This window comes from Miscanthus floridulus, unplaced genomic scaffold (genome assembly GCF_019320115.1).
Source record: "Miscanthus floridulus cultivar M001 unplaced genomic scaffold, ASM1932011v1 fs_898_3_4, whole genome shotgun sequence".
In the NCBI taxonomy this organism is placed as follows: Eukaryota; Viridiplantae; Streptophyta; class Magnoliopsida; order Poales; family Poaceae; genus Miscanthus; species Miscanthus floridulus.
This window is the reverse complement of record NW_027097426.1, coordinates 7,077-24,826: the sequence shown is the minus strand read 5'-3', so window position 1 is coordinate 24,826 and position 17,750 is coordinate 7,077. Positions and strand designations below refer to the sequence as shown.

The following is a 17,750-nucleotide window of genomic DNA, read 5'->3' as shown; positions in this document are numbered from 1 at the left end:
GTGTTCTGGCACTGTGCCCACGATCAGGGCCGGCGCCACACTGTGCCCCGTAACACACGCCCCGAAGACAACGCGGCATGGGAAGTTTGGCCCAGGCCACCATCGCCTCCGAACCAGCGTACCAGATCGACCGCTCTCTCCGAGCCTCGGCACTCTACGTCAGGGCCTCGGCCACCTCGAGATTCACGTCCGCCGAGACCCCCACCATGGTTCTGCCTCGCCACCAACCGAGCCTTGGCCTCACGCGCAGTCAATCCACAGCGACCCGCACGTTGACCTCCGCGCCCGCTTCGAGGCAGCCCTGGAGCTCCCATGACGCACAGGATCGGATGTGACCAGCACGTCGCCCTAGCACTCCAAGGACGGACCACTCCGACGACCACACCGCCATAGGAACAGGCTACAGGGCTCGGACACGCCGCCTCCGTTCGCACGACGCTGTATAGTTAGCACATGTACTACCCTTGTCCTTCCTTCAAACTATAAAAGGAAAGGACTTAGGCCATTTCTAGGGGGGCACCCACCAAAGCAACACACTGTAACACGCACACTTCCCTGCTGCCTGAGAGCAACGTCTCAAGTAGTCCGCATCACTCCACGCCGAGACCTGGGACTAGCTCCCTCTCTCACCCAGCTTGTAAACCCCTACTATAAGCACTTCGGTGCAAGGAATACAAGATCGATCTCTCAAACTGGATGTAAGACGCCAATTGCCCGAACCAGTATAAACCTTGTGTCTCTTTGCATCACCATCCGGAATCGGGAACACGCAGTACAAATTTACTAGTTGGTTGAGGATCCCCTGGTCCAAAACGCCGACAAGTAAGTTCTCGCAAGCCAAGCTTCCCAGCCATTATTAGACTGCATGAAGGGCTCCGAAATGAAGACCACTATTTGAAAAAAGAGTAAATGATTATTGTTTCTTTTCATGCATGATTGTTTTCCTTCCATGCATGATTATTGTTTCCTTCCATGCATGATTGTTTTCTTCCATGCATAATTATTGTTTCCTTTCATGCGTGATTATTGTTTCCTTCCATGCATGTGGTCTCAGGTGATTGATTTGTTTCCTTCAAAGCAGACGGGGATCGCAGGGATGACAGTTTCTTTTTCTATCGTGCGGGGTATAAAATAGACTGATGGACGAACCAAAACAAATATCGCACCAAAAGATGTCCACGCTTTATTATTTTTAGTTGTAGGATGAGGGGATTGCAACATGAAGTCAAATTCGCGAGGAGTAGCGTTTATTTTTTATGGAAGTGTCAACTAGTCAGAAGATCTTAGCGATCCACTGAATATTACTTCGCCCTAAAGTGTTTACTAAGCTAGTAATCTCTCAATCGCAAATTATAAAACATTTTAACTTTTAAAAATCAAAACATCTTATATAGTTTGGAATGAAGAATACTAAGTAACAAAGATTCTTACTCCATTTTTTTCATGGAAAAACTCATCCTAGTGCTGTGTGGGAGGGTCGATGTGCGCACCCGCTCTTCTAACGAAGCAAAACGTAGGTCATTCGTGGCAAAACGGCTTTTGTTCCTCTATTTGACACCCAGAAGTGTTCCTCCTCTGCGCTTGGTGTGGCTCGTTTGGCTCTGGTGCCAAAGCTACCGATGAAGCCAGAGAGCGCCACCAAACGGGCTTTAATCCAATCACAAGAAAAAAAAACAAAAAAAAGGTGCATCGTCCATTTCTAGCTATTGAATTTGGTACCAGTGTTGGTAGTTTGCCGGAAGTTTTTGAATATTGGATTTTTCTATAAAAAAATTAGAGATTACCATATAAAATTCTTCATGGTTTTTTATTATTTTGTTGACCTCATGGAACCTTCAGAATAAAATGAGGTCTTCCAATGAGATTTCCACAAAATCTTCTCTTTCTTACAGAAATGGCAAAGGAAGGTGACACCAGATATTTTGACGACAAGATCAAATCAATGAAGCTGACTGGAATCTTTCAGAAAGCAAACTAAGAATATATAGCATGTGTTTAGTTTCCACCCCAACTTCCAAAAAAGTGCTACAGTATCCATCACATCGAATCTTGCGGTACGTGCATGGAGCATTAAATGTAGACGAAAAAAAACTAATTACACAGTTTGGTTGGAAATTGCGAGATGAACGTTTTGAGCCTAATTAGTCCACGATTAAACACTATTTGCCAAATAAAAACGAAAATGCTACAGTAGCACAAATTCCAAAGTTTGGACAACTAAACACGCTCATAGAAGTTGAAGGTCTTTTTGTGGTGATTTAGATTGAGCCTTTAGCTCTTTGTTTTGGCAATAGTGTTGCTGCATTGTTCTCTGGTTTGATTTGAACCAGGGTTTTGTCTTACCTGTAAGCTGGTGTCTCTAGCGGTGGTGTTGGTGTGCGTAAACTTGTTTACACTTAGATTGCTTTATATGAAAGCAGTGTTTTCTTCTATAAAAATAGTAATTTAAGGGCATGTTTATTTCACAAAAGCTAGAAACTGAAACAAAGAATCATAGTTGTTGAGCTACTTTTTGAAAAAACTAGAAAACTATCTGGTAAGAAAATAAACTAAAAACTGAAAATATATTTTGGATAACTTTTTTTTTTGCTTTTGATATACCAAGAAGCTAAAAAATATTATAAACATAAATAAAAAACTAATAGGCGGAGACAAAAGCTAGAAAGCTAGTTTTTAAATAAAAAACCAAAAGCTACAGCTCAAATAGACGCTCCCTAAAGACGAACGGGACTTTACTCCAATCACAAGCGAACCAAAACACAGTGCACTTTTCATTTCCAGCGACTGAACTTGCTACAGGTTCTTCTTTTAATACTAAAAAGCAGTACTACAACTGATTGATTGATTAAAAACACCATCAAGTTAGCAACTCAACTAAACCATTTTAAAGACGAACGATTTTCCTCAGCCTCTAATAAAGTCTAAATAAAGCGCCTGCAACTGCAAGCAAAACTAGCAAGCGGCAGGCACATAATAATTGCTGAACTCCATCGACTTCGCGTAGTCAACGCCTATTAACCAGTGTGTTGACCTGTCAGCGTCGGGTCCCGCACGTCGGCGTCGCCGCCCCGTTTGCGCCCACGCCCCCCGTCCCGCTCCCTCCGCTACCCAGTTGGCGAACGGAAAAAGAAGGGGAGTTGGCCTCAGCGTTCTTTGCTTCCACAACATCTTGCAGCGGCGGCAACTCCACCCCCCCGGCAGCGCATCGCTTCCGACGGAAGCAAAAAAGGGAAAGCGACAGCCACCCCACGAGCGTGTGACCCAACCGGAAAGGGGGAGGAAAGCCCTAGGAGAAACCCGCGTAAAGCGACCGGATCCAATGGCGGGTGCCTCGTGCTGCTAGATCTCGCGCCGTGCGGGCAATGGCGACGCGGCCAGCGTCGCGGCAGCGGAGGGCGGGGCACTCATCGGCGGCGGCGGGACCGAAGGGTCCGCATCAGCAGCAGCTGCCGCAGTCGGGCTCGCCGACGTCGACTACCACCACGACCACGTCCTCGTCGCGGCTCACGCCGGAGCTCTCGCTCGACGGACCCGTGTCCCCGCTGTTCGCCGGGTTGGACGAGGACCCAACGCCCAAGGAGAATGTCACCGTCACTGTCCGCTTCCGCCCGCTCAGGTTCAGTTCGCTCTGGATTCTGGAGCGGTGCTTGGTTTGGTTGCGGTTGGATTCGCGAAATGTGGACTGATTTGGGGTTTTGGTCGTCGCTTGTGAAGCCCGCGGGAGATTCGGCAGGGGGAGGAGGTCGCGTGGTATGCGGATGGTGACACGGTTGTTCGGAGTGAGCAGAACCCCAGCGTCGCCTACGCTTACGGTATGGGTGCGGTTTTGGCGTCTCATTTGTGGTTGGATAGTTGGATTACTCTGGCACTTGTGTACTCCTTAGTCCTTATTTTAGTCAATGACTGCATAGATTCATTGCGGGCATATGCAACCTGCCTTTTAACCGCCTATCAGTTTTACAAATAGGCAGGAGCCATTTCGGTGAGGTTTGGAGATTATTGTAATTCAGCACATTCGTAGGAAAGACTGAAAATAGCTTGCCGTATCCATCTGGAGAATTGAGCTCTCTGACATTTTGTTGGCATGCAATGGAAACCATTGCCTCAAAATTTGAGCAGCTGTGTAGTTTTCTTGAAGTGTTCGATTTCCTCTTGATATCGATAGAATGCCTGTTGTACAACGGATGATCAATTTGTGAGAAACTCAAATTGGGACATGGTAGTTTTGTCATCCAATGCACTGGGGAATGAATTACGTGCCTTGGGCTCCTTTGCTTTATCATATTCCATATGATTGTGACTAGGTCATAACTTGTGGTTGTACTCAGGCTAAGGAAAAAATAGTTCATCTCATAGAAGTCCAACTTGTTTTATTCATATTTCAATGTACCTTAATGTTTACACTTACCTTTTAGCTTGTGAGGCATCTGGGTGCTACATAGTTATGTCACTGTAGTCTCCGAAAACAATTGAAATGGACAATGTCACTTAGGACCTCCAAATTACAATAATCATTTTTTTGCGCTATACTCTCTGTTTGTAGGAATCAATTTTGCCATTTCTAGGTATGGGCCCCAAAATTACTTATTCAAAACTATGAATCAAAAACTTTGTAGCATTGGTGTCACGTTTCTCCTATAATATAAGTCAGTTAATAGAATCATGTTGCATTGCCGCATGCAGCAAGTAGAAATTATTATCCGGGCTTGAGTACCAGGAAAGTATGCACATTTCTTAGGCTACCAATTTGGCACCTCTTTAACTCTAATTCTGAATACAGGCTAATATTATTTGTTGTCCAGATCGGGTTTTTGCACCAACTACTACGACCCGTCATGTATATGATGTTGCAGCTCAACATGTTGTTAGCGGTGCCATGGAGGGAGTAAATGGTAAATATATTTTGTTTTTGTGCTTATATTTTCTTCAGTATCTTATAACTTAGATCAGGGCAACATTTTTCTTTTTCATTTTCAAATATTCTGTTGCAGTATAAGCTACTTCCTCCGTTCCAAATTATAAGACGTTTTGTCTTTTCTAGATACATTACTTTTATTATGTATCTAGACATAGTGTATATCTAAGTGCCTAGCAAAACATATGCATCTAGAAATGCCAAAACATCTTATAATTTAGAATGGAGGGAGTATCTTCTATTTATCTTTACAATATTTACAGTTGGGTTTAATCCTCTCATGTTCATTCATTGAATGCAACAACGGATTCTTGGCTTGATTGGACATATGTATCTTTAATCAATTCTCTGAAATAAAAGTTGATAAACTTCTTCCATACTGTTGCAGGTACAATATTTGCATATGGTGTTACAAGCAGTGGGAAGACACACACGATGCATGTGAGAGAACTTATAATACTTCAAGCTTTCATATTTTTGTTTTTTGTCTTAAAAACACTAGTTATCTCATTCTTAATCTATTGCTGTTGGACTGTGTAGTGCACAACGTGAATTCAGAAATAAATATCGTGAGTAGCTAAAATGTGATCGCAGCTTGTGGTGTAGGTTTTCTTTCCCATACAGTTACCTAAGGTTTCTGTATTCCTATACCAAGTCTCTCATCCCCATAAAGAGGAGAGGAAATGAAATTGCTCCACTCCCTAAATTCTACTACTGTCATGCATGACCATATGCAACTTTCCTCTACTTAATGGAATGAAAGTATGACACGCAGCTCTCCTGTCTTAGTCCGAGAAAAGAAAATGCAACTTCCTTTCTATTATGTTCTTTGAAGCATATGATTTGCAACTTTCCTTTCTATTATGTTCACGCCAGCATTTATTTTCCATTTTTTATAATTGACTGGATTAATATTGAACACATTCATCCGTTTCTTCATATTTTGAAATGTTTCTTAGTATCTTGATATATTTGTTCTTTTGGGCCAGGGAGACCAAAGATCCCCAGGGATTATACCTTTGGCTGTCAAAGATGCATTTAGCATTATACAAGAGGTATTTTTTAAATACACACCCATCTTGTATCATGATATGATGAAATATGCGTCGAAATGATGACGACAATGCTCTGTGCACTTGCCATTGCTTTCTTTGTCTTTGTAGACACCAAATCGCGAGTTTCTCTTTCGCGTGTCATACTTGGAAATTTATAATGAGGTTTGTCACCGTAATCATTTTTGTTATCATCATAATATTTGTTATTGGAGGTACCTCTGCTTGTTGTATAAACATACTCTTAATCAGAGTTTATATCACAAAATGAATGGTTCTAATCAAGGGCTTATTGGTTTTGTAGGTTGTCAATGATCTACTAAATCCTGCTGGTCAGAATTTGCGAATTAGAGGGGATCCTCAGGTGCTAATATATGCACTCTCTCGTCATTAGTCTTACTCTTTCTAGTGGCTAAGTTTTCAAACTAACAAACAAATGATTTCTCTGGTGGATGATTATTGCCTTTTTTTTCTGAAAATTTATACTTGCATTGTAGTGCCATCCAAAGGTTGCCAGTTGCTGTTTCACATTCATAGTGTCTTTCAACTTAATACTGAAAACATGTATTTTGTGGTGTCTTAAAATTTGTATACTTGTAGGTTAAATGTTACAGTACATTCTTCCCTTGAAGTCTAGAACAGGGATCCTTGAAAACATAATCCTTTTTGTGAAGAGTTCCAACTGGCAGAATAATTAAAATCCACCCCAAAATTGTCTAGCATTTATGATGGATGCAATGTATTGTTTTGCACAGTTTTCTGATAGTTCCGGTCTGCATTAACATTCTCAGGGAACATTTGTTGAAGGTATCAAGGAGGAAGTAGTATTATCTCCTGCACATGCCCTGTCCCTTATTGCAGCTGGAGAAGGTGATTTCCAACAATGTCTTCACATGATTCTGTTTCAGAATTGATCTTCATGATAGGTCTAAACTTTCGTGTGAAAAATGGTCTCGCAGCATGACACTAAACTACTGAAAGTGTGACGTTAGGAGGAAATTTCCTTTCAAGTTCCTGAAAAAAGGCTCCTGGAAAGCTCTGAAACTGACTGAGCGTACCTTTGTAAAGACTCTAGAAAGGTGAAAAATCGTTGAGTAGTGTAGTGACTAGTGAGCGAAATGGCACTCTAAAGGAGCCTCTTGTTTGCCATTGTAAATAATATATGTTAACAAGATGTTACTAATATGGAAATACTTCACATACAACTAATTTGTACGATTCCAATACAAGAAGTTGTTTGGACCCTTTGACTGATATGAGTCAGCATCCAAGCGATTGGCCATTTGGTCTCCTGGTTGTGATTTGTGAAGGAGTGGTAGAAACAGGTTGCACATATAGCAAGTTAGCAACACTCCTGATTATAAGACTTCTAAACAGTGACCAGGTTTCCAGTGGGCTAGGTCTGTCAGTCTTTCACTCTTTCCTTCGCTTGTTCCGTCCACTCGCTATCTTTCTGTCCGCTTCATCTGCTAAACGTTGTTTTGGTTCTGAACTCAGGCTCCTTAATGTAATGGTCTCCTCCAGCTTCTAACCATGCCACCTCCTTTAACGGTTAACAAAACAAAAAATCTACTGTTAGTAGTTATATTGGAATTAGAGCGTATGTGGAGTTGGACCATAGTGGTAGCATGGGTGTGGGCGGTGTCATGAGATGGACTAGTCATTATTTCTTGCTTGGTTTGAATGGATGCAATGCTATCCCTCTTATACAAACGATTTGACTTGACTCCTAAGGAACTTATCTCTAAATTCTAAATTAAGGCTTTAAGGGCAATTACCCCTAATACATAGAATAAATCTAAAATGAAATAATTATGCTACTACTTATTCTAGTGCATTTCCAAGTTTCAATTAACCTCTAAACTTCTGATGGTAGGTAGCTAATCTTGTAAATGTAGTGCCCGTAGTTCTTAACTTGCTACCATTCTACTATTTTGTTCCACTGAGTTGTCAGCATATATTTACTAAATACTAATTTGTTGTGTCCATTCTGATTGCAGAGCATAGGCATGTTGGATCCACCAACTTCAATGTACTCAGTAGCAGAAGTCATACTATTTTTACTTTGGTAATGAGGCAGCACATATGTGCAGATTAGTTTTTGTCTATCCGCTATTTGAAGAGCAAAGATCTCATATTTGGTTTTGCATTGGCACATTGCAAGTCAGTACTGTTGAAATATAAGTGAATTGCCGAACTGGTTCGTGCATGCAATTTAATATGGTTCAGAGCCAGAGGTCTTGAGTTCAAATCTTGGCTATTGCAATTAAATAAAATATTTGTTGCTCACTCCTGTTTCCACGTTTGAGGCTTGAGGGCGCCTGCACGTGAGGTGGAGTATTGAAGTACAAGTGAATTATCCACCATTTCCCATCAGCTTAATCTTTTGGGTTAAACTGATTGGTGTATGCAACTCAATAATCAATTGTAGCATGCTTTAATTGAAAGAGCTGAACATGATGCTTATGGATTCATTTTATTATGTGACAGACTATAGAGAGCAGCCCTTGTGGTGAGTCTAATGAAGGGGAAGCTGTCACTTTCTCACAGCTGGTGGGTTTCTCTCCTGCTATTTGTTACCGTTGATGACCACCTTAGCATGTAGTTACATATACTAGTGTAGATTTGTGTATTTTCTTTTGTTTTGCATCCGGCGTCTCTTGATACTTGCAGCCAGAGCATAAATTGATTCTTTAATTGTGTCACTCATTTGCAGAACCTCATCGATCTGGCAGGTTCAGAGAGCTCAAGGGCAGAAACAGCTGGAGTACGGCGGAAAGAAGGATCTTATATCAACAAAAGCTTGCTAACTCTTGGAACGGTAGGATTCACTAATAATACACATCATTTTAGTTGTGTATCACAATATTTTGAATCCGACCCTTACCACTTTCATGTTTTATCCATTCTACCAATCATGGTCCAACATGTCACAGATTGACTTGATTTTCATGAGTTCAATTCAGATGGATAATTTTGAAATGTAAGATTTGCTCCCACTGGAGGTTGAACCTAGGAACTAGAGGTGCTATTCAGGAGTCAAAGCAGCTGGCTATGAATACTTGTGCGTAAATTAAAATGTTCACATAATGATTTGAAATATTGGAAACCTCCATATGGATGTGTGGCCCTGTTTATTTACTTTGCTGGCACCGTTGATTCAGTAAATCACATGATGTGTTAAATATTAACTTCATGGGCAAATGCTTTTTCAATCAAGTTGGATGAAAGAAGATTGCCTATTATCCCTTTTACCTTCAAGAATCTGGTTAAACAATGCTCCTTTTATTTTGCATGTCAGCTCTAGCTCATGTTTTCGCATTTCAGGTGATATCAAAACTGACTGATGGAAAGGCTACACATATTCCATTTCGAGATTCAAAATTAACACGACTACTTCAGTCATCCCTCAGTGGTCAAGGACGTGTTTCAGTAAGTTGCTCACTGCATGGCGGATACTAATTGCTAATATTATCAGGATATTTTCATAACTGTTTTTTTTTTCTTTCGCAGCTGATTTGCACAGTGACACCAGCATCAAGTAATTCTGAAGAGACCCATAATACACTAAAATTTGCCCACCGTGCGAAGCGCATTGAGATCCAAGCATCTCAAAACAAAGTAGGCCTGACATTTACTTGATAATTATTATTAGGTTGTATTTTATCCCTGATGTCAGTTTTTTCTGATATATATGCTCCTTATCTGTTTTTCTGTTTTGCAGATTATAGATGAAAAATCTTTAATAAAGAAGTACCAAACTGAGATTCGGAGATTGAAGGAAGAGCTAGAGCAGCTGAAAATGGGTATTATTACCGGCACAGCCGTCGAAAGATACCGAGGAAGATAATATCATCCTTTGGAAGCAAAAGGTGCTATGTTGTTTTATTTCAGTTTAACTATCTGCTTCTGGCATCATGCTGGGCATAATTATTTCGTTTTTTGGGAAATTTACTATATATCTTATGTGATTAACTGGAGTGTTTTTAGTGAATTTTGTTCAGATAGCCTTATGCCTTCTTTAAGTGCTGTATACATAGTATAGATTAAGAATAATATAATGCCACATGTGTGCGTTGTCAGCGTGCCCTCGAGTCCTCCTAACAATTGTTTTTCCAACATATGAAAAGCTAGAAGATGGTAATGTCAAGCTGCAGTCTCAGCTGGAACAAGAGGAGGAAGCTAAAGCTGCTTTGCTTGCAAGGATCCAGCGTTTAACAAAACTTATACTGGTTTCTACTAAGGCGACTCCGACTTCCCGATTTTCTCCACATCCTGGACCAAGACGAAGACATTCTTTTGGGGAAGAGGAGGTTTGTCTATATATACTTACGAAATGATGACGAGGAGCATTCAACTAACTTCTGTATTAATTTTCTCCGTCCATGCCTTTTGGGAATAGATGGACGAATCCCTTACCAGTGTTTCTGTATCAAACATAGAGTTGCTAAAGTTTGCCTGCTAATTTTGCAGCTGGCATACCTTCCATATAGAAGACGAGATATAATGATGGACAATGAAAGCAATGAATTACTTCTTCCTGTTGAAGGGTTTGGTGTATCACTTGAAGATTCTTCGAAGGAAGAAAAAAAGAATAGGAAAGGACTTCTTAACTGGTTCAAACTCCGGGTATGCCAGCTTCGCACTACATTGCAGCTTGTGTGCATGTCAATACTCCATAGACGCAACTTTTTGGCCGCTCCATAGAAGTTATGTTGATTCCTGGTTTTAAATTAAAAAACAATCGATACATGTGCTACACTGATTTTCAGAAACGTGATGGAGCTTCTATTCTGACAAGTTCAGAAGGTGATAAGTCCAGTTTGACTAAATCAACCGCTCCTTCAACACATATTGGGGAAAGCGTCAATTTTCCTGCTGAACCAAGAATATCAAATTCATTAGCTGGTGAGAATGTATCAGCTGATCTGTTTAGCATTGGTCATGGGGAATTTCCTTCTGGCAGCATTCATGGCGAAGAAACTCCTTTGGTATGTTTCTTTTAATCAGATGGTACATAGCAGTTCCAAGAATAAGAATTGCTGTATCACTAGTGAGTTTATAGAGAAGAATAAAGATGTTCAGAAGTATAGTTTTGTCTTGAAAAGGCCAATTATTGTGACTTCTCAGTTACCGTTCTAAATTTATGCCACATTTGTCAGGATAATTTTTCTACTACCATAGTATTTACTGTTCTTTATAGCTATATTAGAATATTAAGATATCAGCATATCCTAGTCTTTGCAGTTACTGGACTGGCTTAGGAGTTTATAGATTGCATAAATTAAACTGTTAATTGTCTCACTGCCAACATTGAGATAGTGTTGCCCTGTTCAGGATGAGATCAGATATATATGCATTTTTTTGGTTTCAATAGATTTCTTTACTGACATGCTGTAATATGTGATGGGGTACCAGGCCAGTGGAAAAACAATGGACCATGTTGATTTGTTGAGAGAGCAGTTGAAAATTTTGTCAGGGGAGGTTGCATTTAATACAAGTGCTCTTAAACGCCTTACAGAGGAAGCTGGAAGAAGCCCAAAGAACGAGAAGATTCAGGTACTCTCGTATGGTCTTAGCTAGTGTTGTGTGCTTTTACAAGCTTTCTTTGATACTGTAACGTTTTACCATTTTTGGTATTCAAAGATGGAAATGAAGAAGAAGACCGATGAAATTAAGGGGAAGCAGCAGCAGATAGCATCTTTGGAGAGAGAGATAGCTCATGCAACATTAGGAACTCAAGGAAAGGTTGACATGTTAGAGCTTTCACCGGTAATGTTCTATATTTGTTTTGGTTTCATGCTATCTCTTTACTGAGCATTTCTGTTTAATAATTGGATGGTTCTTATTGATTTTTGCAGTCTTATCATGAACTACTTGAGCAGCTCAATGAGAAATCTTTCGAACTTGAGGTACTGATATAAAGTCTGCCTTGCTAAAAAATACTTCTGGACTGAAACTGATGCATTTTTTTTAGGTCAGAAACAGGAAAAATGCATACCAATTTCAAGAGTTAACACCTTTTTTGAGACATTGCTGACATGCCATAAGCAATTTAAGATTTATGAAGAAATTTTGTCACTATGTTCATGTTGCATGCTTGCATATCTGACATTTCATTAATACAAGACACTCAATTTTCATCACTATGGCTCGCCTTCTCAAAATTGAAAATTAGTATACCTTTCAAATTGTTCTGAATTGAGTCCGGCCATCAATTACCCTTTTTATTTCATTTTATTTTATTGTAAAAAAACGTGTGATTGCAATAATCCAATTATATTTCTTGGTCTTTTCATTCGATTGGTGTTGGGTTATCATTAAATATTTCTTATTGCAGGTGAAGGCTGCAGATAATAGAGTGATACAAGATCAGCTGAATGAGAAGGTTAGATGTGCGAGATTGTTTTAGATGAATGGTGAAATGATTACGGTCAATTTATGACACTTCTTTGAATTACTTCTGCTATCAGATAGGCGAATGCATGGAATTACAAGCTGAAGTTACTCATCTCAAAGAACAGCTGTCCCAAGCTCTTGAAGCTAAAGATCTGTTGTCGAATAGCATGATACACAATAGTAGAGTTAACCATGAAGTTGAACACCATGCTGATCAAGATGTTCCAAGAGAGATCTCTTCTGAACCACAGCAAAAACAGCAGCAGGTTTGCTTTCTGTGCCCTAGCTTCCACTTCCTTAATAACTGGATCCAAGGGATTATATCTGTACCTGTAAAAAGGGCAGACCCAGTGCCGGAGGCTCCCACATGAGTGGGGTCTGGGGAAGAGAAAAACCGAGGCAAGCCTTCCCCCCGCAAAATCTGCGGAGAGGCTGCTTCGAACCCATGACCCGGTGACTGTGAGACAGCTCTCACCACTTCCCCAGGCATGCCCTTCTTATATCTGTACCTTTACACTAAAAAACGGAATTTGCAGTTAGCCATTGTATCTGTGGTCAGGCCGTATTATGGCTTCATTAACACTCAATATTCAAAGTATACATGTAAGGATTATTAATCATAACACTAAAGACTTGTTAGCACTAAATATGCGAACTTCCATGAACGCTGCTCGGCTGCTGTTAGTTTTAGTGGCTGCACGCTTATAAAAACTATAAGAGTAAAGTTTATGGCCGGTCCTCGAACCTGTAGGGGTGTATCATCCCGGTCCTCAAACTCAGTAAAAGTGTCATTCTGGTCCTTAAACTCTATTTAGGTCTCATATTCATCATCCAAACGGGTCTAGGTCCACATGTCAGCGCTTATCTGCCGCCGGGACCGGGACGTCGTCGTCTGGGTGAACAAGCGTGCGCTGCTCTGGGCCGTGTTCCTCTGCTCCTCCATGCCGCGGTGACCACCAAGGCGTCCGCCAAGACGTGCCGCGACATGGAGTGGCCGTGCTGGACCAGGCCACCGTGGGGACCTACTGGGCCTCGACTGCACCGGGGAGCGCGTCAGGAACGCGGACACCGTCCGCCACGTTCGTCGAGTGGCAGCAGCTGCAAACGGTGCAGCTTGTCGAGATTCACGTCCGTCGGGTGCTCCGACCCGTCCGGGGTACCGGCGCCAGATGCCTACGAAGGTGGCCCCCGCAGGACTCACAGGAAGCGGTGGCCGCATCGCTAGAGTGTGGCCGTGATCTCCACCAGCTGTGGCGGATCGAACCAGCGGTCCAGCCCATGCACCCAGGTGACTGCGCATCCAGCCATGCGAGACGTCCGTGAGACGCTGAGCGGCCGCCGAGCGACAACACATGGAGCTCATGGTACAACATGACGAGACTCGAAATATTAGTTGCGGACGCTGCTGTGGAAAAGTCCGAGCTTGCGGAGGTCGGCGAGGTTCGCGACCAAGCGCCGGAGCTCGTACTCGTGCGCGTAGAAGGAGACGCGGGTGACGCGCATGCTGCGGATGGGCCCAGGTGCGCGGCCACGCAGCGCGCAAGCACGCGCACGACGGCGATGTCGGAGGTCCCGGCCCACACATGGCGCCCTAGTTAGCTCGTCGGCGCGCTGCTGTTCGTCCCGTGCGGTAGCGGCAGCGGCGGCTCTCCTGCGCGTCGGCAGCAGCGGCTGCTCGCCCGCGCGGCCGTGGGGGCTGCTCGCTCGTGCGTGCCTGTGTGGCAGCGGCTGTGGCGGCGACGCGCCCGCACAGCCAAGCAGCAGCGGCGAGCTCGCCTGCGTGACGGCAAGATGAGAAAGAAGACGACTTTTTCAAAAGAACCCTTGTAAAGTTTATAAATATTTCTTTAACTTTTGTGTCTGGACGATTTTATATATAAACCCCCGCTAATATTCTATTCAAGCAATCAAGTTCTTTCTCAGTACACGGGCAAGGATCCATGCCCGTTTGGATGCATATGAGACCCGAACAGAGTTTAAGGACCGGAATGACACTTTCTGAGTTCGTGGACCGCCATGAACTTTACTCAGACTATAATTTTATTTAAGGTATAAAACAGAAGCAAACACTTTTTCACTGAAAATTTCTGTTGTCTTCTATCCTGTGGTGAATTTGTTGAAATAGGCTGTATTTCATCCACATTTTTGTGGTCATACACTTCAGTGAAACGATTACCATGTTTGCAAATAGTAGATTATGAAAACATTATTTGGTGTTTTTAGTATCTGTGATGTTCAATAGGCCCAATATCATATGAAAATTTTGCATTCTATATTGCAGTGTCTATCCCCTAGTTTGTAAGTATAGGACGTGTAGGCCAAGCTAATTAGTGAAAAGTGAACTAATTAACTTGTCTTAAACGCCATATGTTTAAAACGGAGGGAGTAGCATTTTTATATTTTCATTCTTATTTTTTGTAGCTAACTTTTCCATCTTATTGGCACTGTGGTCTTCAGTCAGTTGAAATCAATGAGCTGAAGCAAAAGGTGTCTGAACTCATTGAAATCAAAGCTCAACTTGAGGATCGCAATCAAAAGCTACTGGAGGAAAGTACATATGCAAAAGGCTTGGCTTCAGCTGCTGGTGTTGAATTGAAAGCATTGTCAGAAGAAGTGACCAAACTGATGAACCAAAATGAGAAGCTTGCGACCGAGTTGTCATCGCTGAGAAGTCCGACTCCAGCTCCACGCAGAGTTAGCAATGGACCAAGAGGTGCTAGGAGGGAAAGCATGAGCAGGCGACACGAGCCAGCTAGCAGAAGAGACACGAATGCAAGCCATGAAAGGGAAAAGGCTCTAGAGACCATGCTTATGGAGAAAGAGCAAAAAGAAGTAGAGCTCCAAAGGAAAGTTGAGGAGTCAAAGCAGAAGGAAGCCTTCCTGGAAAGTGAGCTCGCCAACATGTGGGTTCTAGTAGCAAAACTGAAGAAGCCCCAGGGTTATGGCCATGAGGATCCGGAGGCCAAACATGATGGCTCGTGACGTCGTCAGTTATGATATCTAATCATGAAAAATCTGCTTGGCTTGGGTGAGGGTTTTCTGTATGTAAGTTTTTCGTATCCGTTTTTCTGTTTCTTAGCATGAATTAGTGTCTCATTCTGTATATTCTCCGCGTGATAAGTATGCCGGTAGTTCCTTGCCTGACTGTGCCTAGAGCTTTTTATTGATGCTAGAGCGGCATTTTGGGTTCTTCAGGCACATAATCTGGGTTTGAAGAAACAATGGACAAGTGTTTGGAAATCTGACGGGTTTCTGATGCCCACTTAAAAATCTAACATGTATTTGCTCATCCTGATCTTGGATATTGAAAGGATAACAAATGTGAATATACCCTGAAGTGTGAGTTCTATTGTATCAGAACACTGTGTATTGCCTGCCTGACCTTACTTTTTATGCTTCATATACGTACCAATTATGCTTGTTTTTGGTCTTTTTATGTGACGATGCAATGCAACGTTCTGGGCGCGACTAACCTATCCTTGAAGTACGTTCTGGTTCTCTGGCCTTAGCTATGGTTGATTCTGCCGAATTCGTTACGTACTCTTGACTGTTCCTCTTCCCTTCCTCCGCAAGCCAACTCCAAATATATCGAGAACTGACTGGGATTTTACAGGCTGCAAGGCAAAAGTATGCATGCATGAATTCCTGGGTTTTGCAAGCCAAAATATGTATGCATCGAAGACGGGGCACATCATGTCTGATATCTGTCAAGCATAAACCATAAACTATGCAAATACGCTGCCATTGATTTTTTTCCAGTGAAGAAAGGATTTTATTAATTTGACATCATTACATCGAGTTTATATTTGTACAGTAATCTTGAATCCACCTCGGACCTCTGTATAAAAACACACAGCGAAACAAAGAGAGAGAGGCCTTGTTAAACTCCCAACTTTGGCACTATGTAAAAAGAAGATTCCACGTCACATCAAACTTACGGTATATGCATAGAATACTAAAAGTAGACAAAATTAAAAACTAATTGCACAGTTTGGTTGTACTTTGCGAGACGAACATTTTGAGCCTAATTAGTCAACGGTTGGACAATTATTACCAAATACAAACGAAATGCTACAGCACATCAAACTTGCGGTACATGCATGAAATACTAAAAGTAGACGAAATTAAAAATTAATTGCACAGTTTGGTTGTACTTTACGAGACGAACATTTTGAGCCTAATTAGTCAACGGTTGGACAATTATTACCAAATAAAAACGAAATGCTACAGTGACGCTACAGTACATTTTGCTAACTTTGCACATCCAAAATTTGGCAACTAAACCAGGCCAGAATAAACCGGGCAAGTAATGACCATCAATCCTATGGTTGCATCACTGCCTATGTAATGACCATCAATCCCATACAGCAGTAAAATAAGAGGTGTTTAATTGTCTCATTTCTATCACAAAAGCCATACTTCTAATTGCCTTGTCAATTGCGTTTGGCTAGACTATCTTTTGTTAAAATAACGCAGTGATGATTTATGTTTTCTAAATTCAATACGACCGAGTGGAAGAAAACATGCCAGATTCCATAATAATGCAAGTCACCTTCTAGCCCTGCCCGGATCTCCGTTGGTCAAGAGGGTTTGCACGTTGGTCAAGAGGGTTTGCAAGTAGCCGTGATGTGCAATTGTGACGCGTCTTGGTCGTGAGCAGATGACACTCTAGCCCTTTTGCCCGCTTTAGTTGGTTGGTTGTGTGGAGATATTTGTCTACTCATGAATTGTTTTTCATGTAATTACTTAATTGTAAAATTTGTTGTTGATCCTTGTGACTCTGGTCTTACGATTCTTTTACTAATGCAAAACAATTTTTTTTGAATGCATGCTAGGATTGTTTTGATGTCTTGTACCTTCTTCCCCTCTTAATGAAAAGCATGTCTAGACATGTGAAAAAATAATCACATATAAGTAAGAAGCTTGGGCTGCTGATGAGGGACTTGTCCCTATCGATGAACTTTGGCATAGACTATGTTAACATCCAAGGTCGTTTGAATTAAAATTTAAATTCTTTGAACTTAAAACGAATATTTGGGCCTCTACACGATCTCAAAGAGCAAAAGTTATATATCACACAGAGAGCTACAACTTGGTACTAACCATATCAACGTTTGAAAATTCCAAAATTTTGAATTTCAAAAATATGATATTATCTCAAATAAGAAAGTTGTCAACTATTAGATCGCGTTGAGCACTAAATTTTTTTATAAAGCTTGTATTTATCTGACTTTATATAGAAATTTATGATTTTTTATATAGGAGAAAGAGAGAACACCTAACATATGGGCCCACCATATCGTCGGCAAAACTACCTAAGAAAAAACTAGTCAACGAGCTTAGTCTGGTACTCTGGTATCAAAGTTTGAGATAGTTTTTTTTAA

At 41.5% G+C, this 17,750-nt stretch overlaps 1 pseudogene; it reads left to right on the top strand.

Annotated features, from left to right (window-relative positions):
- The first annotated feature begins 3,149 nt into the window (after positions 1-3,149).
- LOC136533492 (kinesin-like protein KIN-7D, chloroplastic) lies at positions 3,150-15,720 on the top strand (annotated as a pseudogene).
- The last annotated feature ends 2,030 nt before the right edge of the window (positions 15,721-17,750 follow it).